The sequence below is a fragment of the Asterias amurensis genome, chromosome 4 (genome assembly GCF_032118995.1).
Source record: "Asterias amurensis chromosome 4, ASM3211899v1".
Lineage (NCBI taxonomy): Eukaryota > Metazoa > Echinodermata > Asteroidea > Forcipulatida > Asteriidae > Asterias > Asterias amurensis.
Window position 1 is genome coordinate 22,849,197 of NC_092651.1, and position 17,932 is coordinate 22,867,128.

Genomic DNA, 17,932 nt, shown 5'->3' on the forward strand with positions numbered 1-17,932 from the left:
TTTTTATAGACCAACTCGATCGACCCAAGGCAACGTGTTCCTTTAAGTGCCAACGTGTTCCTTTAAGTGCCAACGTAAAATCAATGTGGTAATGCCGACCTAGTGCCGACCTAGTGCCAACATTTGGTCAAAAGCAAAATAACACGAAACAGCTTTGTGTTTGTTCAAAAACACCTAATGTCCGGTTTATTATTATAATAATACCGTCTTCAGGCGCTGATGGTGATCAAAAAACTAAAGGATAAAAAGGTTGATGTCGCCACAACCACCCACTTAAATTCAACGAACCAATCTACGAACAAACAAACTATTTTACAAGGATATCCATTATATAGCTTTGTGTTTGTTCAAAAACACCTAATGTCCGGTTTATTATTATAATAATACCGTCTTCAGGCGCTGATGGTGATCAAAAAACTAAAGGATAAAAAGGTTGATGTCGCCACAACCACCCACTTAAATTCAACGAACCAATCTACGAACAAACAAACTATTTTACAAGGATATCCATTATTTAGATTTATTGTTGCAAAAAAAGATGTGTCAGCTCTGGGATTGTTGTGTGTTTTTGCTAGTTTCCTCTCCCCTTTTCTAAAGACACTGTACACGTTTGGTAATTGTCAAAGAGAGTTCTCACTTGTTGTATCCCATCATAACCATAAATAACACGCCTGGGCTCAATTTGGGCTCAATTGGTCATCGAAGTTGCTAGAAAATGATGAAAGAAAAACACCCTTGTTGGACGAATTTGTGTGCTTTCAGATAGGAATGAAAGACTTCTAGCTAGAAGTCTTTTATTATTTTAGTGGGAAATAACCTCTTTCTCAAAAATTTCTAAAATATCTGTCTAACCATATGCATTTTATAACAAACGGTTATAAACGCTTTTTATAGACCAACTCGATCGACCCAAGGCAACGTGTTCCTTTAAGTGCCAACGTGTTCCTTTAAGTGCCAACGTAAAATCAATGTGGTAATGCCGACCTAGTGCCAACATTGGTCATACGTCTGTGCGGCACCATAATGTAGCCCGAGCCCTAAATGTAGCCCCAAACATGTATACCTAAATGTAGCCCGGACCTAACATGTTTGGGGCTACATTTAGGTCAGGGCCACATATAGGTACATGTTTGGGGCTACATTTAGGTCCAGGCTACATTTAGGGCATGTTTGGGGCTACATTTAGGTCCGGGCTACATTTAGGGCTCGGGCTACATTATGGTGCCGCACATACGTCGCAAACCAACACAATGCCAATACTGATGATCCACCTATAACCAACGTTGGCTCAACATTGCGTGCCAATGTATAACCAATGTGGTAATGCCGACCTAGAGCCAACATTGGTTCTACGTCGGATACCAACACAATGCCGAATATTGTTTAAAGACAGTGGACACTATTGGTAATTACTCAAAATAATTATTAGCATAAAACCTTTCTTGGTGACGAGTAATGGGAAGAGGTTTATGGTATAAAACCTTGTGAGAAACAGCTCCCTCTGAAGTGCCATAGTTTTCGAGAAAGAAGTAATTTTCCACGAATTTGATTTCGAGACCTCATAATTTAGAACTTGAGGTCTCGAAATCAACCATCTAAACGCCGTAACTTCGTGTGACAAGGGTGTTTTTTCGTGTGACATGTAATTCGATGACCGATTGAGCTCAAATTTTCACAGGTTTGTTATTTTATGCATATGTTGAGATACACCAACTGTGAAGGCTAGTCTTTGACAATTACCAATAGTGTCCACTGGCTTTAATTACTAAAAACCAACGTTGACTCAACATTGATCGCCAGTGTAAAACCAACGTGATTCTGCCGACCTACAGCCAACGTTGGCCCAATGTCAGAACCAAACATAGTGCCAATGCCGATCGTGGCGACGTAGTGCCAACATTGGGCCAACGCCAAAAGCTGACACAATGCCAACGGTGCCGACCAAACACCAACGTTGGCCCAATGTATGAATGTTATCTGGGAATCTATACTGTTGGGTTTTATTTTAACAAAGCGTCGGCCAAATTAATTTTTAGTTTATTCTCATATGAATTAATTGTCATGTGCACTTTCTGGTCAACACCTTCCGGGGCGGGCGCCCCGTGTAACGAAGTTCCCTGATAAAACATAAATTTGATATAAATTCATATCTCTGGAACCCTGCATTTTTGTACAAACTAAATAAAAACGTTAATTGTATTGGTCCTTCGGCAGACCCATACCTCAAGAGGTACACAGCCGATTTCAAATGGCCCCTTTTCAGTTATAGACTCTTTGGGCTTTAAAAAAAAATTACCACATGTTGACCTTTACTTCCGGGTCAACCGGAAGTGGGACCATATTTTAAGAACTACACAACTGGTTTCAAACTTTTTTTTGTTATATATACTCATATGGCATTGAAAATTAGCCTTAGGTAACCTTTGACCCCATGTTGACATTTACTGAATCCGTGTCAACCAAAAGTGGGACCATTATCTCAAGATCTACATGACCGATTTTAAAAATTATTCAGCTTCTAAGGCTTATAATATATTCCTAAGGCTTTGCAGTTTAGCCTTTGGTAACCGTGACCCCCATCTTGACCTTTACTTACATGTCAATAATAACAACCGTATTTCTATAGCGCCTAACACCTCCAAAAGAAAGTCTCTAAGCGCTCAGAGGAAAATAAAAGAATAATTAAAGGCAGTTGACACTATTGGTAATTACTCAAAATAATTACCATCATAAAACCTTTCTTGATTACAAGTAATGGGGTGGTCAACCGAAAGTGGACACCATAGACCTTATCGCAAATACCAATGCGCAAGCGCAGACTGTTGAATGAGGTGCATTGTGGGATATATATGAATCAAATTTGTAATCAGCTAGACCACAATGCACCTAATTCCAAGCTTTACGCGCGCGCCCCAGTATTTGCGAAAAGGTCTATATCAAGAACTACAACAATTTTGAATTTTTTTCTCAATTATAGACTCCTTGGTCATCGAAGCACATAATCCAAGCAAAATAACACGAAACAGCTTTGTGTTTGTTCAAAAACACCTAATGTCCGGTTTATTATTATAATAATACCGTCTTCAGGCGCTGATGGTGATCAAAAAACTAAAGGATAAAAAGGTTGATGTCGCCACAACCACCCACTTAAATTCAACGAACCAATCTACGAACAAACAAACTATTTTACAAGGATATCCATTATATAGCTTTGTGTTTGTTCAAAAACACCTAATGTCCGGTTTATTATTATAATAATACCGTCTTCAGGCGCTGATGGTGATCAAAAAACTAAAGGATAAAAAGGTTGATGTCGCCACAACCACCCACTTAAATTCAACGAACCAATCTACGAACAAACAAACTATTTTACAAGGATATCCATTATTTAGATTTATTGTTGCAAAAAAAGATGTGTCAGCTCTGGGATTGTTGTGTGTTTTTGCTAGTTTCCTCTCCCCTTTTCTAAAGACACTGTACACGTTTGGTAATTGTCAAAGAGAGTTCTCACTTGTTGTATCCCATCATAACCATAAATAACACGCCTGGGCTCAATTTGGGCTCAATTGGTCATCGAAGTTGCTAGAAAATGATGAAAGAAAAACACCCTTGTTGGACGAATTTGTGTGCTTTCAGATAGGAATGAAAGACTTCTAGCTAGAAGTCTTTTATTATTTTAGTGGGAAATAACCTCTTTCTCAAAAATTACGTTACTTCAGAGCGAGTCGTTTCCCACAATGTTTTATACTATCAACAGCTCTCCAATTCTTGCTACAAAGTCAGTTTTAAGTTAAAATCTGTTTTGAGTAATTACCAAACGTGTACCTTCCCTTTAAATAGATTTATCAGGAGGATCCATTAAAACTTTAGTGCCAGTTGAAGCCGCTATTTTATGTATAGTGGTGAAACAATGCTGAACAAATTTGTTTCATCCACAAATTGAAATTATGAAAATGAACGTCTTTACTGAATACTCAGTTTATTGGTAATAGAACGGATCACAAAACTAAATTTTAACGTTGAAGCGCCCCTATAAAGTGTTGTTCTTAAATAGTATTTGTTGTTGTGTGGTTTTTTTCCTTTTTTTCTACAGGCGTGTTTCTTATCCCCTATATAATTATGCTGTTCTTGGCTGGGACGCCACTATTCTTCCTTGAGACGGCGTTTGGCCATTATGCCACAGCCAGGGTCCAGTCACAATATGGAAAGCTTGTCCGCTTTTTACAGGGAAACACTTGTTTCTCCTCAGTCGATTTATTCGTTTTCTTATATTCATTCATTATTTTGCTCATCTAGTTTCCCTCCTGATCATGTTCAGTTAGTTGTTTTTGTATAATTACTGCATGTGTGCTTTTTTATTCAATACTTACTGTGTTCATTATTATCTGGATTGGTTCTTATTTTGTCTTCTTCACTAATGCACGTAATTTTCTAATAAACATCTTTTATCACATCTGTATCACTTCAGGCAATGGCGTAATAAATTGGGTGCAATTTATTATGAATGTTTGTTTCATACTTAGATTTAGTGACGGAGGTTCATTGTGTTTTTCACAATGAGCATGTTCCTAGAAATGTATAACAGCTGGCCTTGATCTAAAATAGTACAGCTCACATTAGTTATTGGAAATAGACATTCAAGTTTGAGATTTAATCTCTTTAATTAAAGTCACCTGGAAATAGAATTTTTTTTCTTTCAAACATAAGAGTATATGCTTACGAACAATAAAACAATTTTTTTAGTAATTGTTTGTCACGATTTATATGTTTAACAAATATATAAAGTTGTTTGGGGGGCTGACTCCGCCTACCCCTTTTGTGACGCCATTCAAGGCAGACTTTGCCTGCAATGCGTATAGTAAACACACGTGCAAAGTACATGTACGTCCAAGTCGTGAGTTGGTACATTTCAAAAAGTGTTTTTCTGCATTCTACATGTACTTTGCAATTGTGTTTACTCTACGCATTACAGGCAAAGTCTGCCTCGATTGACGTCACGAACAGTGCCCTCTCGGGTCGGGGTCTACTCTTAAATTTGTAAATAACATAAGAACTGATTTTTTAAAACCTTAGTTAACTGTTTATTCACATTCAACTCATCAAAACACATATATTAGTGACAAACGCTTTATTTTGAAAAAATACCACTTCCAGGTGACTTTAAAGAAAGCCATACAATTAAAATGTCATGTTGTTTTAGTTTTTCCCTTTCAAACCCTTACAGTTCCTATAGTCCTTTTGCTATCGGGTGACCTCAATCCACCAATATCCTCCTCTAATATGTCACACTTCACCAAAGATTTGCATGCTTAAAGGCAGTGGACACTATTAGTAATTACTCAAAATAATTGTTATCATAAAACCTTAATGTGAGAAACGGCTCCCTCTGAAGTGACGTAGTTTTTGACAAAGAAGTATATACCATGAATTTGATTTCGAGACCTCAGATTTAGATTTTGAGGTCTCGAAATCAAGCATCTGAAAGCACACAACTTCGTGTGACAAGGGTATTTTTTCTTTCATTAATATCTCGCAACTTCGATGACCGATTGAGCACAAATTTTTTACAGATTTGTTATTTTATGCATATGTTGAGATACAACAAGTGAGAAGACTGGTCTTTGACAACTACCAATAGTGTCCAGTGTCTTTAACCCAGTGCTAAACAATTGTTATATTGGGCCTAAAATGATACTGATAGGCAATAATTGTTGATACATTGGGCCTACCCCTATCTTAATAATTCACTTTGATAACGAAGAGTACAAGATTTGGGAGGGGTCAAAGTTACCTACTCTATGCTCCTTGCTTTCAATTCCTCATCAAGTGGGATTCGAACCTGAGACCCGCCCATTATAGACCAGTTGTCTCAACCCGTCGTTCTCACACAAAGAAGCAAGACATTACTCGAGTCTAGCTTTGTGTTAAGTTCATCACTGCGTACTGAGTTTTGCGTCATTCCTAAAGCAACCAACAAACTTCTCAATTTGATCCTATCCAGTGTCTATCCAGATAATACTGCTTAAAAAAAATTCTGCTAAGCAAAAGTTAGTAGGATACCTGTCACAAATGGTACACATTTGAAATGTATTTTTGGTTGGTAACCTTACTCTGGTAAGTATGATTTATCTTCTACTGAGCTGCTTTCTCCTGCAGAAGCAGCTCTTTAAAATCGGGCCCATATGACCTTTCTTTTCTTTGTCTTATCTATAGTGTTCTTTTACAAACAAAACCGAAGAATGGAATCCGATCTTCATGATATCCCTGATACACATTTTTAATAAAGGCCAGCTGTTTATGTTTCCCTTCACCAGGAATCGGCTGGGCCATGGTCATCATTTCAGGTATGGTAGTCGTCTATTACAACATCATCATGGCGTGGACAGCTTTCTTCATATTCAACTCTTTCACCCTGGAGTTACCTTGGAAGACATGCGACAATGAGTGGAACTCAGACGACTGTGGATATGCATTGCCACCAAACGGTTCTATGATGAATGGCACGTGGATCAGAAATCAAGAGAATAACACCGGCACAGGAATACTGGAGGTGAAGTTTCTTTTCTGTTTCTAAAGAGTTTGGATACTAATACACAACATTAGAATGCCACAGATTTAAATTAATGACAGCAAAGATTCGTCTTCTCACATGGTGTATCTCAACATATGCACAAAGTAACAAACCTGTTTAAATTTGAACCCAATTGGTCGTCGAAGTTGCGAGATAATATTGTTTGTGTACTTTCAGATATTGATTTCGCGTGAGGTCGCGAAATCAATTTAAATAATTTACTGAGAAATTACTTATTTCTCAAAAAACTATACGTTTCTTCAGAGGAAGCCGTTTTTCACAATGTTTAACACTACCATTGCTCGTTACCAAGTAAGTTTCTATGCTAACCATTATTTTGAGTAATTACCAATAGTTTCCAGTGCCTTTGAATGAGGGTGTATACACTCTAGGTAAGTACTCCAATTAACTACTATACAAGCTTTCTTGGTAAATAGCTCTGAAAACTGTTGATATTATAGAACATTAGTAGAAACGACAATGAAGTAGTGTGGTTTTAGAGCAGGCGATTTTTGTTCTTCTTTTATTATTCTCTAGCAACTTTTGTGACCAATTTATCCCAAATGTTCACAGGTTTGTTATGTTATATGTTGGGAAACACCAAGTGAGGATACTGGGCTTTGTCAGTTACCAAAAATATCCCCTGCCTTAAGCACTTAATAATCAGTATTTCACCGAATCTTGCGATAACAAAACCACAGGTGGAATTCTTATGTCAATAGATTATGTCTCTGCCAATGTTTTATTTGTATTAATATAGCATCTGTGCTTCGAGCTAAAAAAAAAACACAATTAAAATCACAAAGCACATCATCAGTTTGCTGTTATCTGAGTCAACTGATGTTTCAAGTCAACATCTGGGCCCAATTTTAAAGAGCTGCTAAGCACAACAATTTGCTCAGCACAAAATTTGTGCCTTGATAAAACTAGGATTACCAACCAAATTGCCACGTGATTTTCAGGATAAGCAAACAGCAACTGAATACCCATACCATCAAGCAAAATGCAACAAATATGGAAGAAATATCATGCTAAGCAAATTCCCGTGCTTAGCAGCTCTATGAAATTGGGCCCAGTTGTGACTTTATAGTCGAACTGAAGCAAGTCGCAGACAGTGTCAACAACTCTTTGATTATATCAACCACGGACAAATAATATGGGCTCACAGATTGAAGGACAAATTTAATGCTCACGTTCATCGGTGCATAGGTGGATTGTGAGTCAAGGGAAAGATGGACAATATATCAATTTATGTATTCATGTATGATGATTCTAAAAAAAAAAATAAAAAAAATTAAAAAAAAAGGCTCATGAACAGCGTTCGTAATATTATTGTCAAATACCAGCATCCGCACCTGATGTGACCGCATAATTATATACAATTAAATTACAAAACATGCGAATCTAGCTCACTCCGGTTTTGAATGCTCTTCACGCCTCCCTGCTCAATATCGCATTGAATTTAAATTACTTTTGCTTGTTGTTTTCATTCCTAACAAGGTTCCGCTCCTGAATGTAATTGTCAGTTAATTACCCGTAACATTCCTTTTAGATGTCTTTAGATCACCCACTTTTACGTTAGTTGTTGTTCCTCAAGCTCAAAACTCTTGGGTAACAATCTGCTTCTTAAAAATCCGCAATAGTTTAAACTCAAGCACTCGTCAGTTTTCAGTAACCTTAATAACGTAACAACGAATTTTCACAATTTTATAAAACTTATTGTTGTTCAAATTTGGTAATAGAACTAGCTGTTCCAAAACAATTTATCAACCAAAAGGACCTATTGGTTTGCAAATAAAACTGCGTGGTGCCCATTACGCGTGGTTTTGTCTTGGAGGGTTTTGTCTTGGACAAATGGCAGTGTGTCCCCCACTTTAAAAAAAACTTGGGCGGGGAAAAACGTCCCTCCCACTCTTTTGATGGGGGAGGCGCAATTCTATCAATGCTTGAGCATTTAGGTGTGAAGCCTTTACGGCTCAAAAAACATGAGGAATTTCATAATTGTGTCCCCGTCCTTTAAAAGCTGGGTATTGACCCCAACGCTCTCCAATGGAGCTGATTTGGTTTAATTTTAAGGAATTGTTTAAAGCCCAGTGACCGGGGGGTAATATAGGTTTTCTCGGTCAATTTCGAATAAAAGAGCAGCCAATTTAACCACCAAGCTATACTATTTCGCGCAAAATCGAATGCTACTCAAAAGGGTCATTCGATTTCGTTTTGGGATTAGTCAAATGTAATGTTGCGTCATTCAAATTAACAAAATAATCATTCAATTTAACAATTCATCAAAGCAGCTTTCAAATTCGCAGACGCTTCTTGATGCGTGTGTGTCACTAAAAAGAATGACGCTATGCTAAATTGAACAGAGTGCTAGAGGAATTTGTCTCGACCCAAAACGAAATTGAATGGCCGAATTCTGAATTTGAAACGCAGTAACAGCTGGAAAAGCAAAACAGCGTAATTCGAACGCATGAAAATTAAATTGACTGCTCATTTGCCGAATAACCTATAATTTGAAGCGCGCCATTCGGACGGACGTGAAAAGCGCTATATATTAAAACTAATTATTTTTTATTATTACTAATACAATAAGACTGTCTCCATGCGCTGATGGTGATAAACAAAATGATAAAAGGTCGTTGTCGCCACAAACAACCACCCACTTTAAAGGTAGTGGAAACTATTGGTAATTACTCAAAATAATTATTAGCATAAAACCTTTCTCGGTAACGAGTAATAGGGAGAGGTTGATAGAATAAAACATTGTGAGAACTGGCTCCCTTTGAAGAAATCTAGTTTTCGAGAAAGAAGTCATTTTCCACGAATTTGATGATTATGATTGCAGCGAATACCCAACGGCCGAACATTTCCCATGTCATTCATGACATGCACTTAGCTTGTTAAAAAAATGGCGAGTGTGTTCCGTCGACCAAGGGCGTTTAATTAACTGCAAGACGGTTTTGCACGGTGGCGGACACAACTGCATATTCAAATGTGTCCGCGCGGACACAGTTGCATTATGCAGCAACGTCCGGGCGGACAAAAATGCATATGCAAAAACGTCCGGAGGACATTATTGCATATGCAATTATGTCCTCCGGATAGTATTGCATAGAGGGCATAATTGCATGCGACACAGGTATCTCACTTTCTACTCGCTAATTTATTCTGTCCGCAGAGGACTCTGTCCTCCAACATAGCCTGGGGGATTCAAAAGAGGGCGCTATTCTGGAGGGAGGCATAAACTTCTGCCAAATGCAGGGGATATTTTTGGTAACTGACAAAGCCCAGTATCCTCACTTGGTGTTTCCCAACATATAACATAACAAACCTGTGAACATTTGGGATAAATTGGTCACAAAAGTTGCTAGAGAATAATAAAAGAAGAACAAAAATCGCCTGCTCTAAAACCACACTACTTCATTGTCGTTTCTACTAATGTTCTATAATATCAACAGTTTTCAGAGCTATTTACCAAGAAAGCTTGTATAGTAGTTAATTGGAGTACTTACCTAGAGTGTATACACCCTCATTCAAAGGCACTGGAAACTATTGGTAATTACTCAAAATAATGGTTAGCATAGAAACTTACTTGGTAACGAGCAATGGTAGTGTTAAACATTGTGAAAAACGGCTTCCTCTGAAGAAACGTATAGTTTTTTGAGAAATAAGTAATTTCTCAGTAAATTATTTAAATTGATTTCGCGACCTCACGCGAAATCAATATCTGAAAGTACACAAACAATATTATCTCGCAACTTCGACGACCAATTGGGTTCAAATTTAAACAGGTTTGTTACTTTGTGCATATGTTGAGATACACCATGTGAGAAGACGGATCTTTGCTGTCTTCAATGTAAATATGTGGCATTCTAATTTTGTGTAGTAGTATCCAAACTCTTTAGAAACAAAAAAGAAAGTTCACCTCCAGTATTCCTGTGCCGGTGTTATTCTCTTGATTTCTGGCACACTAATATTTATGACTCCCACCATCGTCTGATTGATCCACGTGCCATTCATCACAGAACCATTTGGTGGCAATGCATATCCACAGTCGTCTGAGTTCCACTCATTGTCGCATGTCTTCCAAGGTAACTTGTCCACGCCATGATGATGTTGTAATAGACGACTACCATGCTACTTCTGCAGGAGAAAGCAGCTCAGTATAGAAGATAAATCATACTTACCAGAGTAAGGTTACCAACCAAAAATACATTTCAAATGTGTACCATTTGTGACAGGTATCCTGCTAACTTTTGCTTAGCAGAATTTTTTTTAAGCAGTATTATCTGGATAGACACTGGATAAGATCAAATTGAGAAGTTTGTTGGTTGCGTTAGGAATGACGCAAAACTCAGTACGCAGTGATGAACTTAACTCAGAGCTAGACTCGAGTAATGTCTTGCTTCTTTGTGTGAGAACGACGGGTTGAGACAACTGGTCTATAATGGGCGGGTCTCAGGTTCGAATCCCACTTGATGAGGAATTGAAAGCAAGGAGCATAGAGTAGGTAACTTTGACCCCTCCCAAATCTTGTACTCTTTGTTATCAAAGTGAATGATTAAGATAGGGGTAGGCCCAAAGTATCAACAATTATTGCCTATCATTGGTTTTAGGCCCAATATAACAATTGTTTAGCACTGGGTTAAAGACACTGGACACTATTGGTAGTTGTCAAAGACCAGTCTTCTCACTTGTTGTATCTCAACAGATGCATAAAATAACAAATCTGTGAAAATTTGAGCTCAATCGGTAATCGAAGTTGCGAGATATTAATGAAAGAAAAAACACCCTTGTCACACGAAGATGTGTGCTTTCAGATGCTTGATTTCGAGACCTCAAAATCTAAATCTGAGGTCTCGAAATCAAATTCATGGTATATTACTTCTTTCTCAAAAACTACGTCACTTCAGAGGGAGCCGTTTCTCACATTAAGGTTTTATGATAATAATTATTTTGAGTAATTACTAATAGTGTCCATTGCCTTTAAGCATGCAAACCTTTGGTGAAGTGTGACATATTAGAGGAGGATATTGGTGGATTGGGGTCACCTGATAGCAAAAGGACTATAGGAACTGTAAGGGTTTGAAAGGGAAAAACTAAAACAACATGACAATTTAATTGTATGGCTTTCTTTAAAGTCACCTGGAAGTGGTATTTTTTCAAAATAAAGCTTTTGTCACTAATATATGTGTTTTGATGAGTTGAATGTGAATAAACAGTTAACTAAGGTTTTAAAAAATCAGTTCTTATGTTATTTACAAATTTAAGAGTAGACCCCGACCCGAGAGGGCACTGTTCGTGACGTCAATCGAGGCAGACTTTTTTTCTTTTTTTTCCGGCAATGGCGACCAGGTGTATTGCTGCTGAATGCAGAAAAAACACTTTTTGAAATGTACCAACTCACGACTTAGACGTACATGTACTTTGCACGTGTGTTTACTATACGCATTGCAGGCAAAGTCTGCCTTGAATGGCGTCACAAAAGGGGTAGGCGGAGTAAGCCCCCAAACAACTTTATATATTTTTTAAACATATAAATCGTGACAAACAATTACTAAAAAATTTGTTTTATTGTTCGTAAGCATATACTCTTATGTTTGAAAGAAAACAAATTCTATTTCCAGGTGACTTTAATTAAAGAGATTAAATCTCAAACTTGAATGTCTATTTCCAATAACTAATGTGAGCTGTACTATTTTAGATCAAGGCCAGCTGTTATACATTTCTAGGAACATGCTCATTGTGAAAAACACAATGAACCTCCGTCACTAAATCTAAGTATGAAACAAACATTCATAATAAATTGCACCCAATTTATTACGCCATTGCCTGAAGTGATACAGATGTGACAAAAGATGTTTATTGGAAAATTACGTGCATTAGTGAAGAAGACAAAAAAAGAACCAATCCAGATAATAATGAACACAGTAAGTATTGAATAAAAAAGCACACATGCAGTAATTATACAAAAACAACTAACAGAACATGATCAGGAGGGAAACTAGATGAGCAAAATAATGAATGAATAGAAGAAAAAGAATAAATCGACTGAGGAGAAACAAGTGTTTACCTGTAAAGAGCGGACAAGCTTTCCATATTGTGACTGGACCCTGGCTGTGGCATACTGGCCAAACGCCGTCTCGAGGAAGAACAGTGGCATCCCAGCCAAGAACAGCATAATTATATGGGGTTAAGAAACACGCCTGTAGAAAAAAACGAAAAAAAAACACCACACAACAACAAATACTATTTAAGAACAACACTTTATAGGGGCGCTTCAACGTTAAAATTTAGTTTTGTGATCCGTTCTATTTCCAATAAACTGAGTATTCAGTAAAGACGTTCATTTTCATAATTTCAATTTGTGGATGAAACAAATTTGTTCAGCATTGTTTCACCACTATACATAAAATAGCAGCTTCAACTGGCACTAAAGTTTTAATGGATCCTCCTGATAAATCTATTTAAAGGGAAGGTACACGTTTGGTAATTACTCAAAACAGATTTTAACTTAAAAACTGACTTTGTAGCAAGCATTGGAGAGCTGTTGGTAGTATAAAACATTGTGGGAAACGACTCGCTCTGAAGTAACGTAGTTTTTGAGAAAGAGGTAGTTTCCCACTAAAATAATAAAAGACTTCTAGCTAGAAGTCTTTCATTCCTATCTGAAAGCACACAAGTTCGTCCAACAAGGGTGTTTTTCTTTCATCATTTTCTAGCAACTTCGATGACCAATTGATCCCAAATTTTCACAGGCGTGTTATTTATGGTTATGATGGGATACAACAAGTGAGAACTCTTGTCTTTGACAATTACCAAACGTGTACAGTGTCTTTAGAAAAGGGGAGAGGAAACTAGCAAAAACACACAACAATTCCAGAGCTGACACATCATTTTTTGCAACAATAAATCTATATAATGGATATCCTTGTAAAATAAACTGCGCCAATAAAGTATCTAAACACTTACAAATGGTCAGATATATCGGAACCTGAAATAGTATGCCAAAAAATAATTATTCATTTCTATTCACCGTTAATTTCTGCACACTTTGACACATCTTGTGTTGCGCTACGATGTTGTTTAGTGGATTTATGGACACTTGAGTGGCTTAAGGTCGAATTTCAAAAGTTGCAAAAGCCCCCATTCAAGCTAAATCGTTGTATTGTGACGAGTAAGATCAGCGTTTCTTTTGCCCGCCCTTAATAAATGATTTGTTTGTCGCGTTTTGGATAAATCGGTTGCGATGAACATCAGCAATAATTGTCAGTAACCAAGCAAAGGGGTCAAAGATGGGAGGTATACAACAAAATGGGTTAAGAGCCAGAATCCCTGATTATGGTTAGACAGGGAAAGGTGTTTCAAGATAACAGGAAAGATGGCTCAACTGACCAAACAGGAAAGAGGACGGATCTTGGAACGTCACCAGCGACGGTCAGTAAAATGGTGGAATGGCTACCAAGCTCAGGGAAATGTGGACAACCTGCCAAGGAGTGGCCGCCCGAGTGTGACTTCTGCAGCAGAAGAAAGTGAACAAGTCCATCAAGCCTGACACCACTCTCGAGGGATTGCGACGCATCCTGATCAGGAAATGGCAGGGGATTGACCAGGGACAGATCAGATGTCTCGTTTGGAGTATGAGAAGACGACTCCTTGCCGTTAACAGTGATGGAGGACACACCAAGTATTGAGGACAGGATATCAGCAGTTTTAGAGTTAAAGATACGGCCATAAATTTCATGGTCAAGTAAACGAAACGAGTTTGTGTCTTTTGTCTTGATTTTGTCTGTGTGTGAGGCTTGTGTGAGTTCCCTTCTGGAATTGGGGTGAATAGGGGCTTTTGCAACTTTTGAAATTCGACCTTAAGCCACTCAAGTGCCCATAAATCCACCCAACAACATCGTAGCGCAACATAAGATGTGTCAAAATGTGCAGAAATTAACGGTGAATAGAAATGAATAATTATTCTTTGGCATACTAATTCAGGTTCCGATAAATCTGACTATTTGTAAGTGTTTAGATACTTTATTGGCGCAGTTTAGTTTGTTTGTTCGTAGATTGGTTCGTTGAATTTAAGTGGGTGGTTGTGGCGACATCAACCTTTTTATCCTTTAGTTTTGATCACCATCAGCGCCTGAAGACGGTATTATTATAATAATAAACCGGACATTAGGTGTTTTTGAACAAACACAAAGCTGTTTCGTGTTATTTTGCTTGGATTATGTGCTTCGATGATCAAGGAGTCTATAATTGAGAAAAAAATTCAAAATTGTTGTAGTTCTTGATATGGTGTCCACTTTCGGTTGACCACCCCATTACTTGTAATCAAGAAAGGTTTTATGATGGTAATTATTTTGAGTAATTACCAATAGTGTCCACTGCCTTTAATTATTCTTTTATTTTCCTCTGAGCGCTTAGAGACTTTCTTTTGGAGGTGTTAGGCGCTATAGAAATACGGTTGTTATTATTGACATGTAAGTAAAGGTCAAGATGGGGGTCACGGTTACCAAAGGCTAAACTGCAAAGCCTTAGGAGTATATTATAAGCCTTAGAAGCTGAATAATTTTTAAAATCGGTCGTGTAGATCTTGAGATAATGGTCCCACTTTTGGTTGACACGGATTCAGTAAATGTCAACATGGGGTCAAAGGTTACCTAAGGCTAATTTTCAATGCCATATGAGTATATATAACAAAAAAAGTTTGAAACCAGTTGTGTAGTTCTTAAAATATGGTCCCACTTCCGGTTGACCCGGAAGTAAAGGTCAACATGTGGTAATTTTTTTAAAGCCCAAAGAGTCTATAACTGAAAAGGGGCCATTTGAAATCGGCTGTGTACTTCTTGAGGTATGGCCCAGATAGCATCACAACATAGAACCAACGTTGGGCCAACGGAACACTTTCAATGGACCAACATTGGCTGTCAACATTGGCCCAACGTACTTTTGCTCATCTGTCTTATGTTGGGCCAATGTAAAAGTTGGCCCAACGTTGGCCCAACGTAGACATTGGCTCAACATTGGGTCAATGTCTTGCCCATGTATGTTAAAACATTGAACCAATATCAGGCCAACGTAATCAAACATTGAGCCAACATCATTCTGCCAACAGAACAGTTTCATTGGGCCAACGTTGGCTGTCGACGTTGGACCAACATACTTTTGCTAATAGGAGTTACGTTGAGCCAATGTTAAAATTGGGCCAACGTTGGCCCAACGCAAACATTGGCCAACGTATAGAACCAATAAAAAGGTTTATGTTTGGCCAATGTTGATTACCAATGTAGAAGTAGAGGGGGGAGCCATGATGTGCTAGGTCAAGTTGGGTAAAGTTTATGTGTGGGCTGTGCGTTACCTGGAAACAGACGCCATTACACAGAGCACAACTTGTGTGTACTACTCGTGTAGCGTAATAATAGCCTATGTTCTTATATCTCTGTACCTCCAGATTATTTATGATATGTATTATTCTCATTTATCTTCAGTATCTCCATCTGGCTGGTGCTTGGGGTTTGTTTCTGTTTCTTTAATTTTGTGTTGAGACCATACTACTGTGTTAGTGCATATATTGTTCCTTCATTGGAAGAAGTCGAGGAATAAACAGTAGGAACACTTAAGACTTGATTCAGCGCATCCTTATTTTAACTAATAAGCGGACGAAGGAGGAGGACAAATCATGGCTCCCCCCTCTACCTCTACAAAATGGCGACGAGGATGGGATGCGCCGAATAATCAATCACAGACCCCAAGCTCCAAAGTTGCCGTGGATTATATAAACCCAGACTTTGGATTTTTTCTCCAATTGTAGTGGAGAACTGATATAATGTGAGCGATGTCGCATTTTCGTTGCGATTTATGGATGTGATGGCCATCTAATAATTGCCCCCTGCATCGACAAGAGGACTTCTTCTATGAATATATATTTTGTTAACATTTTATGATGTGCAACTTTCATTGTATAAATTCTGTTTGTAGAATTGTTTGTAATTTGACAATTTAAATCCAAGCTTTCTAGATCTGTTGTAGTTAAAAGGCAGTTGTGTCCTGTGTGAGTCTGTTAAGATTCATTATTTTGAGAAACAGATGATTTTGGAGCCAGTTGTAGGCCAGTGCTTTGGATAAAGTGTGTTTTAGTCAAATAATTTTCTTGTTGCACACATAATATTGTAACTGTGAGTTTTCAGCTAACTGCATATTTCTTGTTGCACTTGTGTGATGGTGTACTACTTGTCTCGGCAAACTAATAACTGTTTAAGTCTTTCTAAGACTGTGTGTATTGTCAGTTGAGAGTTCGTGAAATGCAATAGTACTTTTTGTCTACCGTGTAGGTGAGACATCTTTTGGACTTGTATTTTTGTCTGTATAAAGAGCAGACTGTTTTGAAGGTCGATAATTTAGGCCTCAGTGTATTTCAACAAGCCATAATTTATGTACATTGCTTATAGAAATAAGAAGAAGATAATAATAGTATTCAAACTATGTCTGTGCCAGACAATGTTTCAAAGTCAAACAGTGCTTTAACTGAAACCATTGTGAGTTCCTTCTGCTAGTTTTTTACGTGAAGACGAAGACGAAGATGAGTGTCCTATTAATACAAATGTGGTCGATATCATCAAAGCTGCATTAGATGCTAGATTTTCTAATATTTTCAAGTGTCTTGAAAATTTGAATGCAGACACTGATAAATTGCAGTCACCTGACCCGATTGATTTTTCCCCTTCTATTTCTCATGTGAATGATGTATTTTGTGAGGAGGCTGTGCCGCTTAATATTAAGCCAGTTGTTTTTGAAGCTGCTAGTTTTTGTTATGTAGAGGTGGCAGGAGGAGTTTTTGTTTCTCCTACTGTGAGTGTTTTTAACGATAGCCACCATGTCAGCTTCAACCGCCCCTCATTTTGTTTGCCAGATGGCAAAGCGAAGGAAAAAGTAGGGAAGTCTCCCTTGTATTTAGGGATTGCAATTTATTTTCATATTCATGTACCTGTCTGGGCCGTAGCGGTGACCATCAGTAGACCCACTGTACATTTTATCTTGGGTCTGTGGCCAAATGCCATTACTTAAATTTTGTGTAAATAGCAGAGGATTGTCTGTTCACTATAGGTGACGGAACATGCGAGTAGCACCTCTACAAGTTGTTTAGGCCTATTTGTGTTCAAAAGTGAACCTTTTTCACTAATATATCTACATTGTGCCCAAGGAGGTAATTGAGTAAGTGAGTTTTATATTTTGAAGTGTGAACTTTCTGGGGAAAAACAGATAATTGACTTTCTGGAACATGTTCATATTGTGATCTTAGAGTGTTTTTTTTGAGAATTTTAAGTGCTATTGTTGTTATGTATCAATCACTATATTTATTGGTTT